Source organism: Botryllus schlosseri, chromosome 2 (assembly GCF_051294905.1).
Source record: "Botryllus schlosseri isolate E-star chromosome 2, Bs_hap1, whole genome shotgun sequence".
In the NCBI taxonomy this organism is placed as follows: domain Eukaryota; kingdom Metazoa; phylum Chordata; class Ascidiacea; order Stolidobranchia; family Styelidae; genus Botryllus; species Botryllus schlosseri.
This window is the reverse complement of record NC_137237.1, coordinates 22229001-22242651: the sequence shown is the minus strand read 5'-3', so window position 1 is coordinate 22242651 and position 13651 is coordinate 22229001. Positions and strand designations below refer to the sequence as shown.

The 13651-nt window shown below is 41.3% G+C and overlaps 2 long non-coding RNA genes across 2 annotated transcripts; one reads left to right on the top strand and one right to left on the bottom strand.

Annotated features, from left to right (window-relative positions):
* Window positions 1-7338: 7338 nt before the first annotated feature.
* LOC145434142 (uncharacterized) lies at window positions 7339-9695 on the top strand. Its single transcript, XR_013913281.1, has 2 exons — window positions 7339-9244; window positions 9608-9695. It is a non-coding gene; the product is annotated as an uncharacterized LOC145434142 (long non-coding RNA).
* An 8-nt stretch (window positions 9696-9703) lies between these two features.
* On the bottom strand, window positions 9704-13349 carry LOC145434143 (uncharacterized). The gene is made up of 2 exons (XR_013913282.1): window positions 12722-13349; window positions 9704-9912 (listed from the first exon to the last, which is right to left on the bottom strand). It is a non-coding gene; the product is annotated as an uncharacterized LOC145434143 (long non-coding RNA).
* Between the last annotated feature and the right edge of the window lie 302 nt (window positions 13350-13651).

The following is a 13651-nucleotide window of genomic DNA, read 5'->3' as shown; positions in this document are numbered from 1 at the left end:
AAATAAAATTTATATTTTCGCAATCAATACCGCGGTGGCCGTCGATTGATACCAATTTTATCAAATTTCTCGCTCGGCAAGCCGGTCAAAAATTACCGTCAAATGTCCAAATGTCAAGTATGACGTAGACCAGGGGTCTCAAACATACGGCCCGCGGGCCGCATCCGGCCCGCCAGACGATTTCACCCGGCCCGCGAAGCAATTCTGAGTAGATTGAATTTTCTTTTATATATTTTCAAACACATTTGTAACAAATGTTGAGATATTTTGCAGGAAATACTTCCATATTTAAAATGCCTAATACCCGACTACAGCTGTGGAAGCGATGGCGCAGTTGGTTAAACACTGCAGCCACGACACCAATGGTTGGTGGTTCGAGTCTCGGCTCTGCCATGTTTCTATGTGTCGGAGGTTTATCTGGGCTCCTCATATACAGCGCGTTGAAAAGCTCAGAAGAAGAGAGAGCCGAGCTCTTGAAAGGAGGCAGCAAAAGACTCAAGTTCAAGAAGACATACCATTATGAAATGTATGAAATTTACTGTGTGGGCGCAAATAACCACGAGTTGCAAGCGCCAATTATATGAGTTAATAAAAACAACAACAACCCGACTACAGCGCTGTGGTTTCACTCTAGTTACCACTATAGTAACAAGTCGGTGAAACCAACATCCAATTTCAAGAAGGCAAAAAGTGCACACTAAGTTCGTAGTTTTATAGAAATATGGACCAAAAGGGTAGTTCTTCACAGAAGCGAAAACGCCAATGCGGAACCGTTATAGACAGGGAAAATATATTAGTTGCAAAAATATATAATTGAAAGATTTATGGTCGCACCATAGTGTCCTATATGGTGTCGACACAAGCAAATCTCACGCCTCAGTGAAATTGATTCACGTCACAATTTCCGTCTGGCTACAGGCAATTTGACGGTCATTGGCATTGAGACGCAACAATGCTGTCTAGCTCTTTTTCTCTTGAGCTACTCTCTCGTTTCGCCAGACAGCATCGTTGCGTCCCAATGCCAATCTCCATAACAATGAAAAATTCGAGGATGATTGTGGGAGTTCCAGGGCCACGAGCGGAATAAAATTTACATTTTCGTAATCAGTGCAGAGTCAGCTTTCGATTGATACCCGTTTTACCAAATTTAATTCTCGGCAAGCCGGTCAAAAATCACCGTCAAATTTCCTGTTAGCCAAATGGAAATTGTGACGTGAATCAATTTCACTGCGGCGTGTGATTTGCTTGTGTCGACACCATATATGACAATATGGTCGCACTGCTGTGACAATTTCGACCCAACATATCCCCAGACATCAGAGAAACCGGACTCGCAGTTCAATAATAATAAACTAGGCTTACCATATTTTGGAAATCTAAAAAGAGGAGACTTTTTCAGAAATTTGAGACTTGCAAAACCGGAGAAGAATTCTCAAAAACCTGGAATTTTTCCCACTTAGTGATCGGTTGACTAAAAAAAGGTCATCTTTTCCGCTCAGAGCTCAAAATACCGTTTTTCTTCCCGCATTGCTAAGTGGATAACTAAAAAAAGGTCATCTTTACACCCAGAGCTAAAATAACCGTTTTTCACTCCGAAATACCCGGCGGAGCGTCACTTCGGTGCTAATTTACGGCGTATCATTCGCAATTTGCTATAAATCTGACCTAAATTTTCAAAAAAGAGGACAAAATCTCAAAAAAGAGGACAAAAGGGCGTCCTCCGAGGACACTTTCAAAAAAGTCAAAAAAGAGGACAAATCCTCTTAAAAGAGGACGTATGGTAACCCCATAATAAACCAAACTCTAACGTCCGCGTTTCCAATTAAATATCTTGTATTCCTCGCAACCCATATGCAGGGCTAACGCCAGACTACGACTAAATCAAGGGGAGCATAGAATATGGCTACTTATATCTTCGTTAACGCCACTGTTTCCGGAGTTCTTAACTGTATTCAACTGGCAATCATCGTATTTTAGCCAATTCCATTGTTCGTGAATAGAGGTTATGCGATTTTGCTACTCCTACTTTAAAAACCGATCCGCGTATTATCTATATATGCTTTTAAGGTATTCAAGTGAAAAGCAAGAGCACGAGGAAACGTTTTGGAATCAGTTGACTGGTCCGGCCCGCGAGCGATTTGAAGGCTTGAATCCGGCCCTTGACGCAATTTGAGTTTGACACCCCTCACGTAGACCAATCGCAGTGAGCCGGGAGATTTGCTTGTGTTCACACCTTGGTGTCATCATAGTGTCCTATATGGTGTCGACACAAGCAAAGCTCACGCCTCAATGAAATTGATTCACGTCACAATTTCCATTTGGCTACAGGAAATTTGACGGTCATTTTTGACCGGCTTGACGAGCATTAAATTTGGTAAAACGGGTATCAATCGAAAGCTGACTCTGCACTGATTACGAAAATATAAATTTTATTCCGCTCGTGGCCCTGGAACTCCCACAATCAGCCTCGAATTTTTCATCGTTACGGAGATTGGCATTGGGACGCAACAATGCTGTCCGGCGAAACGAGAGAGTAGCTCAAGAGAAAAAGAGCCAAACAGCATCGTTGCGTTACAATGACAATCTCCATAACAATAAAAAATTCGAGGCTGATTGTGGGAGTTCCAGGGCCACGAGCGAAATAAAATTTATATTTTCGTAATCAGTGCAGAGCCAGCTTTCGATTGATACCCGTTTTACCAAATTTAATGCTTGGCAAGCCGGTCAAAAATCACCGTCAAATTTCCTGTAGCCAAATGGAAATTGTGACGTGAATCAATTTCACTGCGGCGTGTGATTTGCTTGTGTCGACACCATATAGGACAATATGGTCGCACTGCTGTGACAATTTCGACCCAACATATCCCCAGACATCAGAGAAACCGGACTCGCAGTTCAATAATAATAAACTAGGCTTACCATATTTTGGAAATCTAAAAAGAGGAGACTTTTTCAGAAATTTGAGACTTGCAAAACCAGAGAAGAATTCTTAAAAACCTGGAATTTTTCCCACTTTGTGATCGGTTGACTAAAAAAAAAGGTCATCTTTTCCGCTCAGAGCTCAACATAGCGTTTTTCTTCCCGCATTGTTAAGTGGATAACTAGAAAAAAAAGGTCATCTATACGCCCAGAGCTAAAATAACCGTTTTTCACTCCGAAATACCCGCCGGAGCGTCAGTTCTGTGCTAATTTACGGCATATCATTAGCAATTTGCTATAAATCTGACCTAAATTTTCAAAAAAGAGGACAAAATCTCAAAAAAGAGGACAAAAGGGCGTCCTCCGAGGACACTTTCAAAAAAGTCAAAAAAGAGGACAAATCCTCTTAAAAGAGGACGTATGGTAACCCCATAATCAGGGTTGCCATACCGTCCTTATTTCTAAGATTTGTCCTTATTTTGAAGGGTCACGTCTTAGAAAACGCAACTGTCCTTATTTCTAAGAAATGTCCTTATTTTCGACTTGCGTCCTTATTTTTTCTTATTTTTAACCACTGCAGAACTTTGATCGTTTCTCTCTGGTATTTGTGTTGCATAATATTCATAAATTCTGCTTTTGCGTCGAGATTTTATGACATCATAAAGGAAAGGAACTCTTGTGACGTTCACGCCATAAAATTTTACTTCCAACTGGTGAGATAGCTCGGGCCGTGCCCGTGAGTAGTTTCGTCCGTACCAAGCTACCACGGCGGACGTCATTTTAGCAGTAAACAGTAGTACTCGGTTCCTGCTGTTTGGTCTACAGCAGAATAAGCTCAAGCTGTGGAAAAGGCAGCATTTATTGCGTAGTGCAATCGATACATTGGTTAAAAAGCAGTAAGCTGTTAATCATTGATAAATTTTTCTAAATTATATTGCACTTACGCCAACGCTTATTTAGGAAGGGGGGTTGACGAAGTGCTGTTTCGGTCATGAGTAAACGTAAATCTAGACCTGAGCTCTCGTGAGATCCATTAAGCACTTTCTAATAACAAGGAGTTGCTGGAACAGATTGTTTCTAGCGAATATGCCACGGCTCATAAAAATACAAAATATGTTCAAAAACGTTTTTTCATGCAATCTAATTTTTCGACTGTCCTTATTTTTGAGTCTATGTCGATGGCAACCCTTCCCATAATAAACCAAACTTTAACGTCCGCGTTTCCAATTAAATATCTTGTATTCCTCGCAACCCATATGCAGGGCTAACGCCAGACTACGACTAAATCAAGGGGAGCATAGAATATGGCTACTTATATCTTCGTTAACGCCACTGTTTCAGCAGTTCTTAACTGTATTCAACTGGCAATCATCGTATTTTAGCCAATTCCATTGTTCGTGAATAGAGGTTATGCGATTTTGCTACTCCTACTTTAAAAACCGATCCGCGTATTATCTATATATGCTCTTAAGGTATTCAAGTGAAAAGCAAGAGCACGAGGAAAAATTTTGGAATCAGTTGACTGGTCCGGCCCGCGAGCGATTTGAAGGCTTGAATCCAGCCCTTGACGCAATTTGAGTTTGACACCCCTCACGTAGACCAATCGCAGTGAGCCGTGAGGGCTTGTGTTCACACCTTAGTGTCATCATAGTGTCCTATATGTTGTCGACACAAGCAAAGCTCAAGCCTCAATGAAATTGATTCACGTCACAATTTCGATTTGGCTACAGGAAATTTGACGATCATTTTTGACCGGCTTGACGAGCATTAAATTTGGTAAAACGGGTATCAATCGAAAGCTGACTCTGCACTGATTACGAAAATATAAATTTTATTCCGCTCGTGGCCCTGGAACTCCCACAATCAGCCTCGGATTTTTCATCGTTACGGAGATTGGCATTGGGACACAACAATGCTGTCTGGCGAAACGAGAGAGTAGCTCAAGAGAAAAAGAGCCAGACAGCATTGTTGCGTCACAATGACAATATCCATAACAATGAAAAATTCGAGGCTGATTGTGGGAGTTCCAGGGCCACGAGCGGAATAAAATTCATATTTTCGTAATCAGTGCAGACTGTAGGGTTGTCCATAATTTGGAAAATCTTACAAATCCTCAGTTGTAATGTCTTATTCGATAGATTATTGATAAAAAACGACAATGAGCATGAAAGAAGCTCACAGAAAGGCCGTTAAGATTTCGTGCAAAGCGTTTGAAAGTAACTGCCGAAGAATGGGCGTGCCACCGACCATAGAACGGCGAGAAGACTAGTAATCAAGAAACCACGGCTCTTGATTGGATAATCGGCTATGCTTCAATGACCACGTCAGCAGCAGCTTGCTGATTAGGTGAACAAGGAGTCTGTTACTGGCGGCGATTCTGAAAGCGCATTGTATGTAGGTTGACAGATAATGATTTAGGATTGATTAAGGGTATGTTGAGGTACGAAATACATGATGAACAAACAACAGCTGCTTCAAAAAAACGTCTAAAGCATGACTGCTTTATTGTGAAAGAAACCGCCGTAGCCTATATGCCTTGTTTTCAACGAGGGAAAGCATAGGCGCTTATGCAAGTGGCGACGGATTCCTAGTTTCAGAAATAATATATCATTATTGAATACAAAGATAAAGCTTAACAATGACACTATAGTTTGTGTGATCTCATTGGGCTCAGGTTGTAGTACATAGTTGAAGTATTGAAAGCTCTAAGGGTCGGCTGAATCAGCGGGTTATGCTTGGCACTTGTCAGATGCTTGCAGAAAACTGTATTCACTTGGAAGTGTTGTCAGAGTCCTTGATGATGACGCAGAAAAGAGGCGTAAAAGTAAGCACATAATATGCTGGATATGATATGTCAAATTCCTTAATAATCGCGCAGAAAAGGGGTGTAAAGGTAAACACAGACAATGCTGCATAGTGCATAGTATCCAGCATAGTTTGCATATCATATCAAGCAGGGCCTGTGCTTGCATTTAAACCTCGTTTCTGCGACATCATTAGGGACTTTGAAAACATTTACAAGTGAATTCAATTTGCTGCAAACATCTGATGAGTGCTAAGCCTAACCTTCTGATTCAGCCGATCGCTAGAGCATTCAAAACTTCAACTATGTATTGCAACCTGAGCCCAATAAGATCACTTAACTTATAGTGTCATTGTTAAGCTTTATCTTTGTATTCAATAATGATATATTATTTCTGAAACTAGGAATCCGTCGCCACTTGCATAAGCGCCTATGCTTTCCCTCGTTGAAAACAAGGCATATAGGCTACAGCGGTTTCCTTCACAATGAAGCGGTCATGCTTTAGACGTTTTTGTGAAGCAGCAGTTGTTTGTACATCATGTATTTCGTACCTCAAGATACCTTGAATCAATCCTATATCATTATCTGTCAACCTACATAAAATGCGCTTTCAGAATCGCCGCCAGTAGCAGACTCCTTGTTCACCTAATCAGCAAGCTGCTGCTGACGTGGTCATTGAAGCATAGCCGATTATCCAATCAAGAGCCGTGGTTTCTTGATTACTAGTGTTCTCGCCGTTCTATGGTCGGTGGCACGCCCATTCTTCGGCAGTTACTTTCAAACGCTTTGCACGAAATCTTAACGGCCTTTCTGTGAGCTTCTTTCAGGCTCAGTGTCGTTTTTTATCAATAATCTATCGAATAAGACATTACAACCGAGGATTTGTAAGATTTTCCAAATTATGGACAACCCTAGTGCAGAGCCAGCTTTCGATTGATACCCGTTTTACCAAATTTAATGCTTGGCAAGCCGGTCAAAAATGACCGTCAAATTGCCTGTAGCCAAATGGAAATTGTGACGTGATACAATTTCACTGAGGCGTGGGATTTTCCTGTGTCGACACCATATAGGACACTATGGTGTCATCTCACGGCTCACTGCGATTGGTCTACGTCACACTTTCCATTTGGCAAAAGGCAATTTGACGGTAATTTTCACCGGCTTGCCGAGATAGACGATACGCGTGGAATACCTACTCACTTACTTACTTACTTGTGATTTGTGAACCACCACTTCTACTTTTGCTTGAGTAGAAATTCCGGCGTTACTTCCACTTAAACTTGAGTAGCGAGGGTGACTACTTTGACCACCTCTGAGTGAATGTTCAATAGGGCTCTTCAAAAATGACTTTTTTTCTCAAATCGTACTGGCTATGCCTACCAAATTTGGTTCAATTCCAACCAGTAGCCGCATTGCTACAGGAGAAGAAAGTTTCTATTTAATATATAAATATAAATAACAAAAAATTTGAAAATTTTCTGTTCACCCGATGAAAATGTTAGGTTGTCTATTGAAACGATGTTCACCAAATTTGGTTCAATTCCAAACAGTGGAAGCGGAGGTATTGCCGTCGAAAAATTTGGATTTGAATAAATTAGTACCACTATAATAAATAATTAAAGAATTGGTCACCGTAAATACTATTTTATTCATAATCCAAATTTTTCGACGGCAATAACTCCGCTTCCACTGGTTGAAATTGATCCAAATTTGATGAACATCGTTTCTATAGACAACTCAACACTTTCATGGGGTGAACAGAAAATTTTCAAATTTTTTCTTATTTATTTTTATATGGAGAGCTTCTTGGAGGTACAGAACTTCAATATACAATTGAATAATATATTCATATTGAAATGAACCCGAATATTTTCGGCTGACACTCGTCAGGGGTAATCGTCAGCAACTAGTAGAGAATTGGAAAGAACATTGTATATCAACAATAATGTAAAATATAATAAATAGAAACTTTCTTCTCCAGTAGCAATGCGGCTACTGGTTGGAATTGAACCAAATTTGGTGTGTAGGCTCAAATTAGGTAACCTAACAATTTTATCAAGTAGCCGGTACGATTTGAGAAAAAAAGTCATTTTTGAAGAGCCCTAATGTTCAATCGCTTGCGCAACACTGGCCAATACGATTGCAGTTTGCGCTGCGCTCCCAACTTGCTTCCAGATGGCATTATCGCGTCACAATACCAAACTCAGTAACAATCAAAATTCGGGGCTGAATTTTTGGTGTTCTGGGACCACGAGTACGATAAAATTTATATTTTCGTAATCAGTGCCTCGGTAGCTTCCCATTGATACCAATTTTGTCAAATTTCGCTATCGGAAAACCGATCAAAAGTTGCCAAATTGCCTTTTAGCCAAATATAGGGTTACCATATCTTGGAATCGGGAAAGTGGGACACTTTTACCAAATCAGAAAAGTTAGTTGATTAAAACTGAAAACAGCCGATTTCGATATTTTTCATCACTTGCGTTCGACTCCCGATTTACACACTTTTTACTTAAATTTAATGATGTTGACTAAATAAAGGTCGTCACTTTCGATCGAATCCCGATTATAAGGGCTCGAACGTCCGTCTTTGCTATTTAGCGTCACTTATGCCCGTTTTCACTCGAACCTGTCCATTACCCTAGCTGTAAAAGCTGCAAAGGAGGACGAATTGCCAAAAAGGAGGACATTTAGGCGTCATCGGAGGACATTTTCAAAAACCTGAAAAAGGAGGACAAAAATCCTCCTAAAGGAGGACGTATGGCAATGGTAACCCTAGCCAAATGATCAGCCTTCAGGATTACCGGACCACGACCTAATATCGATCTGGATTTCCGCCACATGCCCCTCATTTTGCCGCATGCCTTTTATATTATCTGCTTTACTTTTCATTCAGTGTGCATGCCTTTCTCTACTTCGCCTAGGCCAAGGTGGGTGTCTGATCTCAAAGACTACTCCAAGTCGTTTCGACACCTTCCAATTTTTTCATTGTATCGCAGTTTTGTGGTGTTTCGAAATGATGAAAATATTAATAAACTGATACTGGCAAGTGTGACGTCGACCTTGGATATGACTAATGTTTCGTAGGTTATAGTTATCTATGGCCCTTTTCATACCGGGGTTCCGGGAATAACATTTCTCGAAAATGTTTACCGGAACCCCTCTATGTGAACATGACACTGGTGTTTCGGGGCGGTATGAACGCGCTTATTTTCGGAGATTTTTACGAGACCGACTGAGTATGAACACGAATGGCGCAGCTGGGTTCCCGGAACGCTGTCAATCAAACTTTTAGTTACGGTAACGCGCTGTTCATTCAGGCTGCTTCTATTTCGAGGTCAGCTATTGTGGCATATTGATCTTCTTGTGTAATGGTGTTGGGAATGCATTATTTTTGGATTTATATGATGTATGCTCACAATACGTAGTCACTGACTACTAGTCAGCTTCTTTTTTCTGTGGTTTTGTAAACAGAGCACGGCTAAAAAGGTAGAACACCATCTCCAAATGATGCAGCATTGGGTGAGTTGCCTGAAAACTTTAGGCCTTCAACACTAATTTGGTAGGCGATCTTAACCCTTACCAAATTTGTTACATCAAAGGCAAGTTTCTAACCACGGATATGCTGTGCGTAGGTTAGTCACTGTCATATACGCCTACTTAAAAGGGGATTTAGTAACATCCGCTTTGATAGTGGCAGCACAGCAGTGAATGATGTCTTTCGCTCTGAATCACTAACCAAAATTGAAATTGTATCAACTGGCTGGGTACACCATCCAAGCCATAATTTGGTTTTCACCTATGCCTTCATTTTCTTGCTACAACCAAATCATTCCTTTGTTATGCAATGTTAGGCAAGTGTAACTTAATCTTATCTTTTCGCAGGTCTAGATGGACGATACTGATGAAAAAGGTGGAACTGTGCAAGTGTGCATCAAGTTATGGTTTTTCTCATGAATAAAATGAAACAGCACCAACACATCTGGTCAAGCAAGAGCATTGTTTATTGAGAAAGTCACACAGGGCATTTCCGACGTCTGGGCCAGCGATACCACCAGGTCTTGTCTTCATTGCGTATACCATCCTCTGTATCATTCTGGCCTAGAGGATTGCAGTTTCTGAGCAAAGCCGAACACCGCGCCTTTAGTCGACCAAAATATTTCAACCTTCATGTGTGCTTTGCTATGTTTCTGAAAAGACAATTTTGAATTTTAAGGGCAGCAGAAAGGAAATTTATATATATTTGAAATTAGCTTTAGCTTATACTCTGTTTGTGTTTCAGGGAAAAGGCTTCATGAGCCAGGGCTGAAAGGGATAGGCTGCGTCATCAGTTATGTAGGCTAGTACGGAACCCTCTGGCTCTCAATCATGAAGTCATTCTGAAAATCTTGAATGCAGCAAATGCATGTTTGTAAAAATGTTGCTGTGGTAATTTTTTATCCACCCACAACACTCAAGACTTGTACAAAAGTACTGGAATTTCAAAATACTCAACTTTAACTAGAACTACTCAATTTTTCTAACTAGCAACTAGAACTTCAAAATACCCAACTTTAACTAGAACTACTCAATTTTTCTAACTAGCGACTAGAACAAGGGTGGCCAACCTTTTCAGCCAAATCGCCACATTCGACTGACGAACTATTCTGCGAGTCACTAGCCGCGCGAAGCGCAAAAATTTTTCGAAGTTGATAAATTAATAATATTGTCACTTGACTATATTGAAAGCCTGCTGTATATCGCTGGGCTCAGTTTGCAATGACTGGACTATTCTGCACCTGGAGATATCGATATCGAAAGCTTCGTCCAACATGCGGCAATCACTTTGTGCCTAGGTTTCATAGTCGACGGTCTTTCTGCGAGCGCAAACGGGAGGTCGCGAATCTATATATAGTTGGACTCAATCTGCTACCTTACGCGTTCTTTCATTTTTACAAAGGGGTAACAATATTAAAAGCAAGAAATCGAGTGACAAGATGTTGCGCTAAGCGTGTAGAAAATTTTTACTTTTGATAAATCTATCGCAAAGTATTCTGCTTTATTGTAGTGTACGAAGATCTACCAAAATGTGACTGGCTCATAGATCTACCAATGTGTCGGAACTGATATTTCAGTCGTCACATCTCAAGTGTTGCGGCCAGACTAATCAAATTTTTGATTGGTTTTGCAAGTTCACAGTCTGTGCAATCCATTTCTGATAATACTACTAATTTCGGAAATTATCTCGCGGGCCACGGGTTGGCCGGCCCTAAACTAGAACTGTCAACTTTTCAAAATCTGCAATTAGAACTAGAACTACTCACTTTCAAATATCCGCAACTAGAACCAGAAACTATTCACTTTTTCAAATCCACAACTAGAACTACTTAGTTCTAGTAACTAAATGAGTAGGTTGATGTACAGTACATGTCTGACTACACTACAAAAAATATATATACAAATTTGGTCTCATTTTCAGCAATTTCAGTCTTAATAAGTGAGCAGGGTTGTAACAAGTCACAAGCCGATCCCACTTCAATAGTTTTGACTAGATTCAAGTCGAGTCATTTTCAATTTACCACCGAGTCAAATCCGAGTCCAGAGCGTTGAGTTCGAGTCATGGTTTTATGGCTCGAGTCCAAGTCATTGTGTTAACTGCTCAGTTTCCGGTTTAAGTCTATTTTCTATCAATTTGGGTCTTACTTTTGTGACAGAAAGTAGCCTACTTGGCAAGAACAATTGGTTTTTCAGACTTCTTTTTCTAACATAATGATTCAAGACCAAATTTGTCTGACCTTTTTGTAGTGGTATGCTACGAAAAAAATGGCTGACATTCCGCCATGACAAATATAGAAATATTACTATATGCACTAGGGCTGGGCAAAATCGAGTACCTGAGTAATTCGATTCTGAATCACTTACGCTTCGATTCGAGTCGAGTATCATCATGATGACATCACAACACAATGTACTATGCCAAATTTCAAATGTGTAGGCTACCTTTTATGCCACCATAAAGAACATAACGCCTATTGTCTGTCACATTAAAGATACTTTGGTGTTTTTTTGACCATACCGTTTTCATTGCACTGCTTGACAGTGTTATGGGATGGTCATGACTTTGCAAATGCGTTATTTCCAGCAACGTTCGTAGCTTTGTACTATATCTCGTATGTTGCGACACGGCCAATCAAGGTTTCAAGGCTTACTCAATGGAAAATAGTATCAAAACTACGGTATAATTCTCGTCAGTAATTCAACTTTCAGTATAATTTCAGTACTCGAAAAATAGTATTTTAATACTCGACTCGAATCATCAAAGTTAATACTCGATTAAGATTCGAGTACTCGAATCATTGTGGCTACTGGCTAGCCCTAAGCACCAGCAATCATTTTTATTAAAATCAACTTGTGACAGTTGCCTTCTTAAAATACATCTGATGTTTACCTGGATCTATAAACGATTGGCTTCATTGAGACATTGGCTAGCCTCCAAGAGCGACAGCTACTCAGCAAGCAAGAGAAATTGAGTTCGTATAATTTGCTGGCTGCTTTTCGTTATGGTCTCGAATCTCGTCGCAGAGTATACCAAATGTTTCTCTCACGGATTTCTCGAATTCCCTGGTTTTTCTCTACAGTGTACATAAGATTAGATTTACCTCCAAACCATCATACAGCAATCACAAAGATAAACTGACTTTGTCGTACGCAGATGTGATTGGTAGTTCTTTTCATTCCAGGACTCTATACTCTTTGCTGGCTTTCAGTTTCTGCTCTCAGCTTCGGTTGATAATATACAAGCCAGGAACATGCTCGGGCAGTCGGGCTCTATTACTGATACAGGTATATTGAGTATAGAGCCCTATACACACCGAGAAGGCATATCCGCAACATGCCATAGCTAAAAGTTGGAGCCAACTTCTCCGCATCTGACGAATATGCCTCTCCCACATCGTTTTCCATACGCATATTACAACTGGAACACCCCACAGAGATGGTTTCGTAACTATCAACACTTACGGAGAATCGCGTTCATACTGGCCATAATTTCCGAGGAAGGTTGGTTCGATTGGTTTGAAATAAGGACAAATATGTTAGAAATGAGGTGAGTCTCATGTCAGAAATGAGGATAGTCATGTCAGAAATGAGGATAGTCATGTCAGAAATAAGGATAGTCGCTATATTCACTATAAAGTCAGTTACAGTACCAGGCACGACTTTCTAGTGCTGCTAACCCAGTCCGAACACATCCCAGACATGATGTCCAAACACGCCCCAGACACGATGTCCGGGTATCAACACAGGCCGAACACGCCCAAGACACCATGTCCGAATGGCAACACAGGCCGAAAACACCCCAGACATGATGTCTGAACACGCCCCAGATACGATGTCCGGGTATCAACACGGGCCGAACACGCCCAAAAGACACCATGTCCGAATGGCAACACGGACCGAACACGCCCCAGACACGATGTCCGAGTGTCAACTCAGATCCGAAAACAACCCAGACACCATGCTTGAATGGCCGAACATGCCCCAGACACGATGTCCGATTGGCAGCACAGGCCGAACACACCACAGACATGATGTCCAAACACGCCCCAGATACGATGTCCGGGTATCAACACAGGCCGAACACGCCCTAGACATCATGTGTGAATGGCAGTACAGGCCGAACACCCCCCCCCCCAGACATGATGTCCGAACACGCCCCAGATACGTTGTCCGGGTATCAACACGGCCGAACACACCCAAGACACCATGTCCGAATGGCAGCACAGGCCGAACACACCCCAGACATAATGTGTGAATGGCATCATAGGCCGACCACATCCCAGACATGATGTCCAAAGTCGCCGCAGACACAATGTCCGAACACAGCCGAGACACCATGTTTGAATGGCAGTACAGGCCGAACACCCCCCCCCCCAGACATGATGTCCGAAC